Here is a 7,666-nt window from a genome sequence, read left to right on the forward strand (position 1 = left end):
CTTTCAGAGACATCACTGTTTGATCGGCTGTGCAGATGGAAAACCAGATATATTCAAAAAACTCCTCCTTTAGGTCCTTAATAAAACTGCAGCGTGGTCAAGGTGCAGTGCAGAATCTTTGTACACAGTGTGGGTTCTGGGGTGACTCCAGACCTTAAGTCACTTGGGTGCTATCCTGTTTCAGGCTGGAGCTGTGTTCCCTGTATTTAGAGTCCTGAAGCCTTGAACAAGTAAGGGCACCCCACAAAATCCCATAAAGGCTGGGTCACTGCGTGTAACATGCCTCTCCTTCATTAGGCAGGCTTCCAAAATCACAGCTTGAGGAGTCCTCTGAAAACATGTTTTTAAATGTTTGCATTGCTATTACCTAACTTTTCCTCGGTTGGGAGTAGAATTTGTAAAGGTGAGTTATGTTTTGACCCCTTTAAACTCAATCTGCAGACTGAAATAGCTTCAACATCTGTCTCATTTCTGGCTTTTCATCTGTGGATTAAGGAGAGGTTATTTAGATGTTACCCCCATTCATGTTTAAAGTATATTGTGCTACTCTGCTACAAGGGTAAAGTAACCTGAAACAGATTGTAATTATTCAATGTTAAGCAGTGTAAGGTGAATTTCTGTGTAAATGACCACCATTGCCTTAATGTATTTGAGCCTGTTTTTCAGGAAAGTTCTCTAAACTTCCTTGGCCTCTGGGAGCATATTTGACTCAAATACGAGATGGGACCAGGAGTTTTGAGGTCTCTTTTTATATATATTTACATATAAATATTTTTTTCTGTCTATACACACACAGAGTATGTATATAAAGGGATGACCAAGTGCCTTCTATGTATTAGGAGCATAGTGTGGACATGAGAAACATGAGTTACTTATAACAATAGCAATGTTGTGGATTATTAGAAGATGTAGTGTTAAGCAACTTGATGACCTCTTGTATTGTGACAACTGAACAGAAGTTGGCTAAAAAGTGTGATAATCTTTCACTGTAATGTACTTGCATGTTAACAACGATTGATGTAGATCAGGTCCTTAATTCTCTTGGATAGAAATGTGTTTTTCTAAAGCTGTGTCTTACCTTTGGGAACGTCTGAAATGCCCATCTCTCTCGGACTTCTGCTGACCGGCTCTGCGTTACCGGGAAGCTCTTTTTCCCGGCTCAAGATACGTTCCCGTGTCTGCACCACGAGCGTCAGAAGAAACGGGCAACGGGGGCCATCTGGTGGCGTCCACTCAACCAGTAGTAAACTCCGCCTTGCACAACCTGCTCGCCCTAAATGCCGATAAATGAGCCTGTTATTTCTCCTACATTTCCAGGAAACCATGAAAACATAGAAATAATGCTGCGTACCCCCAGCACGGGATCTTTGATTACTGGTCGTGGTTTAATACCAGCAAAGCTTGTGCTTGTTCGAAGTTTCAGCAGCCTGTGTTGTGTGGGGTTTCCCCAGGTCATCTCTACCCTGTGACAAACCAAAGTCAGAACTACTTCTGCCCTTCAGTTCATTCAAAGTCAGGTATGAGTCTAACCCCTGGGCTTTTATTTGTATTTTAAAACTCAGTAGAGGCAACAAACCTGAAGGCAGTAGGACATTTGGATTTGCCGTGATGAGTTTCTTTGGTACCTTGATGCAGTTTGCTTCTGATCTGAGACTGATGATACTTTCAGAAGAAAACAAGTTTTCAGGATAATAAGGGAGATGTTCCGAACTTGTTTCCTACCAGCATACATTTCCTTGAGCTGTAGTGAGAACAGCAAACAGTTAGTGCCAAATTTAACAAACCTGCAGTTCACTGAAACTCTTTCATGTGCAGCTTGCCATGAACAAAACAAGGAATGTAGCCTGGGTGACTCCTCCCCTGGTGTTTGGTTATAGCCTCAAGGAATATATTTTGGTTATACATGCAGTCTGAGGCCTCATTTCAAGTAGGCCAATGGATTTAGGTCACAGATATGTTATGGATGACACCCCTGGGCTTTCTATCCTCGCTGTGGGATTTGGTTTTGGAAACGCTTGTGCTGAAGTGTTGTTCAGGCTCTTTTGAGCTTGTTTCCCAGCTGTGGTGCAGATTGTGGAGATGACCTGCGAGGGGTTCACGGGTTCATTTGGTTTTGAAAAAGTAGGCTTAGAAGTTAGTGGACATACAGTAGAGACAGAGGCCTTCCTGGCTCTTTGTCTTTTTATTGTTTTTGTTGTACACACAAGGAAGGACCCTAGCTTTGTAGCCATTTCTCCTCTCCCTTCTTCCTCTATTTATTACTCTGTTTAACGATGGCTCCTCAATTAGTGTACCAGACTCCTCTGTGAGCAGAGTTCATCGTGATCAATTGTCATCAAGGCCAGCGTTTGGTACATCCAATCAATGATGTTCTATATAATGGCAGTGGTATGGACCGATTTCTAATTTTACAGTATGTTGAGCCCTGTTGAACTCTTTTAATATGATAATTGCTTTACTAATCAGTAGTCATGATTTGTGTGCAACAGCAGATTATTGACATCAGTTGATATCCCTTGGTATTTCTATTAGACTCTACGAAAGATGCATGTGGTGAAAGGTGATTAATATCTAAACTGTGGATATTAACTAGAGTAATTCTGGGGAAAATACTATATTCTTGCATATCAAACTTTTAAGAAGTAGGTTATTAAATAATTTGGAAAGGTTTATTTCTTCTTTTTATAAGGGATAGTTATTAATAAGTACTTTTAAGTTTATACAGACAGCTGTTAAACAGCCTATTTTATAACTATGTGATAAGCACTCATTAGTTCATATGTTCAAACCTGTGTTTATTAATTATATAATAGGGTTTTTTTTTAAAAATTGCTCATCATATATGGCTATGAGCAGTCTACTCATCTAATTTATAACTTCAGATAAGATCTAAGTATGTACACACATGCAATAAAATGATCTATGTTATACTTCAAATAACCACTCAATCTTGCATTTTATTAATGTAATTTTCTAAAATACACTTACAAGGTATTATAAGGAGGGATATCTATATAAAAATTACATTTCAGTTAGAAAACTGAGGCTGATTTCTATCCAGATGTTGTCTTAAACATTTGTGTTTGTAAGTTATTCTTTGCATGTTGCACCCTCCCCCTTTGCATTGTATGTGTGACACGGGGATCTGGTATGTGCATCGAGCACATGCATTACACTGTGTGGCAGAACCAGGAGGTGGCACCCCACTGCCATGAGGACTAGAACCTCACTAATGCTCTTTTAGGAAGTGTAGGCTTTAATATCACTTAAGGAAAAAAAAAAAAAGAGATGCAAAGGTAAGTTAATTTACCGGCCATCAGCATATTTTGTCCTTCCTTAAAATCCTGGCATGAATGGAAAAGAACAGGTTCTTTTTAAGTGGTAATTCTGTTACACTGGAAGATTCAGTCATTAAAGAGATCATGAAGTTCTGGAATAATACATATATATGTTTTTTCCTTCACTTTTCATCTCTCCAAATGCAGTAGAAAGCCAGGCTGCCAGGCCTCAGGTCATGGTGGACGGCAAAAGGGGGTGCCATCCTTGTGTTGATGCCACAGATTCCAACACATCTGCCAGGTTGTTTGTACCATTTTTGCTCTGAAGATGGTGTCTGCATCTCCTCCTGTGCTTGACCCACAGAACCACTCATATACTCACAAAGCTCCTTCCATGTAAATGCTAGGGTGAAGGTTTCTTCGTCTTTTGGTCAGATGCTGTTAAGGTCACAAAGGGAAGAGCGTTGCTGAATTCTGATGCTCCTCTCTCACTGCAGAACCAAGCTTTAAGTGTACACTTACATATTTTGCTGTATAAAGGCCAGCATCTTTAGCAGCTTGCAAGAACAAGCTCTGAGATGTCCCACTGAAAAATGTGCAAGCGTAGAGCTTGCTAGAAAGGTCTCATGGTCCTGATTCCAAGACTAACAAGGAATCTCAGCTGTTATGCTCCAAGTGATAAAATCTTGCTGTAGATGGGAGGCCAAATGACCACAAAACCTGTGCTTAGGGCCTCCAAATGAAAAGTACTGGGTGCTGCACTGGGATTTATTCATGTGACCATTGCATTAGTGAAGATCTCTCTTTTCTCTCTTACTCCCCAGCATTAAAGACTCAGTTTCTCACTGAGTCATCTCACCATAGGCACACCTGAGATGCTCAAGGTTGTGTGGAACATGCATGCAGTTCCTATGGCCTGCAGTTGCCTCCAGCACAGTGTGTTTCCTATTAGCTGGTCTAGCTAGGATCCCTTCCATTTTGTCATATTTTCCCATTCATCATAAGGAGTAAGTAAACTCAGGGCTTTTAACAGTGTTTGAATTGTAGCTGGATTGCTGAACTCCTAGAAACCTAAATTTCTAAATTATGGAAATTAGGTTGTTCGAGGTGGGGGCATGCCTGTGTGCTGTGTTCAAGCCTTCATTACTGCTGGAGACAACACACAAGGCTGCAGCTCTGTCAATACACAGTGCTGGGCTTATAGGGTGCATAGAAGCCAAACTACTTGTATTTATTTTCAGTGTAATAAGAACTGGAGGTCCATGACAGCAGATGGTAAAATTCCACTTAGGTTCCTGGATACAAAGTGAAGCTGAAAACATCTGACTCCTTGTATAAAAGGTATCAATTTTTAGAGTGAGTTATAGCAAATACAGTGGTAGAGAAAAAGCATAACCTGCTTGCAGCCAGAAGACAGACAAGAGAGTAAAGAATTCCCCTGAGTGGCTTGCTGGCTACCTGCCATTCCTCAACAGCAGAAGATAAAAGGGAGTACCAGGATAACTACTATGACCCTATTTATTTCCAATACAATACAGATATTTACATGAGACGAAACCATTTGATATTCTGGAGCTGCCCGGCTCCTGTGACAGGAGACAAATGAAATGCTACTTTTTATTAGATCTGACCCAACAGAAGCCAATAACATGCAATAGCTTAGCAAAGACAGAGTCAGACTGCCACGTGAGGTCCCAGCTTTCTTCCCAAGTTGGTTTAACAAGGCCTCCCCCTTCCTGGAAAACCAAGCTTTCAGCCATGCTTCATGCCACCAAAATTTGGTATGTGCTGATAATTAAGTGGGATAAAATAAGTATAGCCATAGGAACAAAAAAATAAACCATTTACAGAAGCAATGGGGGAAAACTGATGAGAATTTTACAGATGCTTTTCTCTGTCTGTGATTCAATCCAACCCCCATTAAAGTCATGCATTACATCTACATCACAAAACCATGTATATTTAGGCAATAAATGTATTTTTGCTACAGACATAAAAATATATTATTGCCAGTGTTAATAGAACAAAAATTGAGAATGTTGGTTACTTCTCACAAAGTTAAAAAAAAAAACCAAAACCTTTTGTATCCATTTGGAATACCTGGTTTAGACAAACATGAAGCATATAACTTCAACCAAAGCTTTTTTGGTATGCACTGTTCTTTGTGAAATAAATTGAAAAATAAGGATATATGAAATTTTTTTCTTCCAAGTGTATAGACTCCAATGTACTCTCATGGGATGTTTCCTTCTCACCATTTGCACTTTTTAGTGGAAAATACTCTACAGCAAGCATGACTAAATGTAGCCTTTGTACACAAAATAGGCCTTGAAAAAATGAAAGCATGGAAAATTGTTAAAACTAGCACTTTTTCCATGTCTTTAATGGAACCATGCCATGTTACCCATGCTGAAAGTGTGGTCTCAGCGCTTGAAGAAAAAAGTCCTCCTCTTTTAAGAAAACAGGCTTACTGGTAAAAGTGAGGTAGAGAAATTGTATGTCCTCACAGGTTACAGAGCAAACAAATAAAATGTAATGATGTCATTAATTTGAAACTAATTTATCAGTAGATGGGTGATCAGTGGTTTATAACAGCTATATGTTTAGAAGGCAAAGGGCCTTTGGCAAAGAGAGCAAGCTGCTTGTTTTTTTTAAATAAGTCAACAGTTTTTGCCGTTAACAGTCAGCTATTCTGGGATGGGAGTGCAAGATCTGTGCAAAGGCTGAACTTCAGCACAGTCACGATAGGACTTTGCCAGCAGCTCTGTCACCAGGAGGCTGTCAGGTGAGGTGGCACATTTCCTCCCTGCTGTCCCAGGCAGAGAAGGTGGTTTTTCAAGCAACTCAATAACAGAAGTGATTATTTTTTTTCCAATGTAATATTAATGGCTTTGTGAATTATTCATGCAAGCATGGAGGGGAAACCTGGATGCAATAAAGAGTTTCTATTTATGTGTGAGTCTTGCATCTGTCCTGGTTCTGTTCAGCTTACACAGGATGGCTGCCTCCCATCAGAAGATGTTTTCACCAGTTTTTTTTCCCCCTAGTGTGTAGTGACTACAAGGATCGAACCAGCTGCCTTCCCCCTGCTCTGAAAACACAAATGTTGGTAGAGACTGCTCCCTTCCTACTATTTGTTTATGGAGCCTGAGGACAGTGCCAGTAGGTCCAATAGCTGGGCTATTGCAGAAAAAAAAGCAATAATAAGCCCTTAATTCCATGCAATGAATATTACAAGTAGAGATCTCCAGAATCTTCTTTTTGTTGCTTCAGGTACACTGATGGATTTCAGCCCTCTGAGACTCAGGAATTTGCCACACGCCATCAAATTTGAGATAGGCTGTGCCATTTTACTAAAGCAGAGGTTAACAAGCACATGGACTAAGTCAAACAAATTATTTTCAATTTTCAAGGTTTGTTTTCTCAACAAACACACAAGGCAACACTTTGCCTTGCACGGGATTATCTGTATTATAATTCTTGCTTCAGATGGCAATTTTAGATGTTGCTATCTAAATGAAGATATTGAAATGTAATGGAGACGTAAATCTGTATGACATATTACTGTGAACGCTGTCCTGTTTTCCTCAGGATCTAGACAGCATCCACTGTTGCTACTTGGGCTATATCTGTCCTTTGAATGGAGACTTTTGCTCCTTAAGGCCAGATAAAAACAAATCAACCAAGCCTTTGGCCTCTGCCATTTGCACTCCAGATGAAAATTCATGAGCAAGTACTAAAAGACCTGTATCACATTCTGCTGTTGCTGTGCAACAGACACAATACAAATTTAAAATAAGCTACCCACTGGTGTCTGCGTTATGAATATCACCCAGACTGGAAACTAATGTTCTTCTGAATTGTTTCTGTTCCAGGCTTTGGGCACTTAATAATTGACTCAGATCTACACACCCCTGTAATATTTGAAAACCACTTGTAGTGCAGGTCTTTGGAGCAGGGACTCTTTCTGTGTGTATGGCACAGGCAGGTTACTGCCTTCAGTCCTAACTGGGCCTTTTGGGCGTGATCATAACTAAACACCTACAAAAATGAAGACATTGAAGTTGTGTTTGGCAATGTCAGATCTAGCTGGACAATTGTTTCTGTGCTTGTAGTCCCTAGAGGCTTCATCAGGGATCATCCTGTCTCTGCCTTAGTGAAATTATCTAACCAGATGAGGCAAAGAGTAGGAGAGGCAAGACACTGAGAGCAGAGAAGACTTGCCCAAAATGATGTAGTGCCAGAGCCAAAAAGAGGAGCCAGAATGCAACATTCTTGTCCACATGACTCTCCTGGAAATAGTTCTTTAGGCTGTGGACTCTAATTCAGGTTTTTTTCTTGGATACTAAGCACTTGGCTCTTAGATAGATTTCTGATCTCTTGAATAT

Source organism: Chiroxiphia lanceolata, chromosome 4, assembly GCF_009829145.1.
Source record: "Chiroxiphia lanceolata isolate bChiLan1 chromosome 4, bChiLan1.pri, whole genome shotgun sequence".
Taxonomy (NCBI): Eukaryota; Metazoa; Chordata; class Aves; order Passeriformes; family Pipridae; genus Chiroxiphia; species Chiroxiphia lanceolata.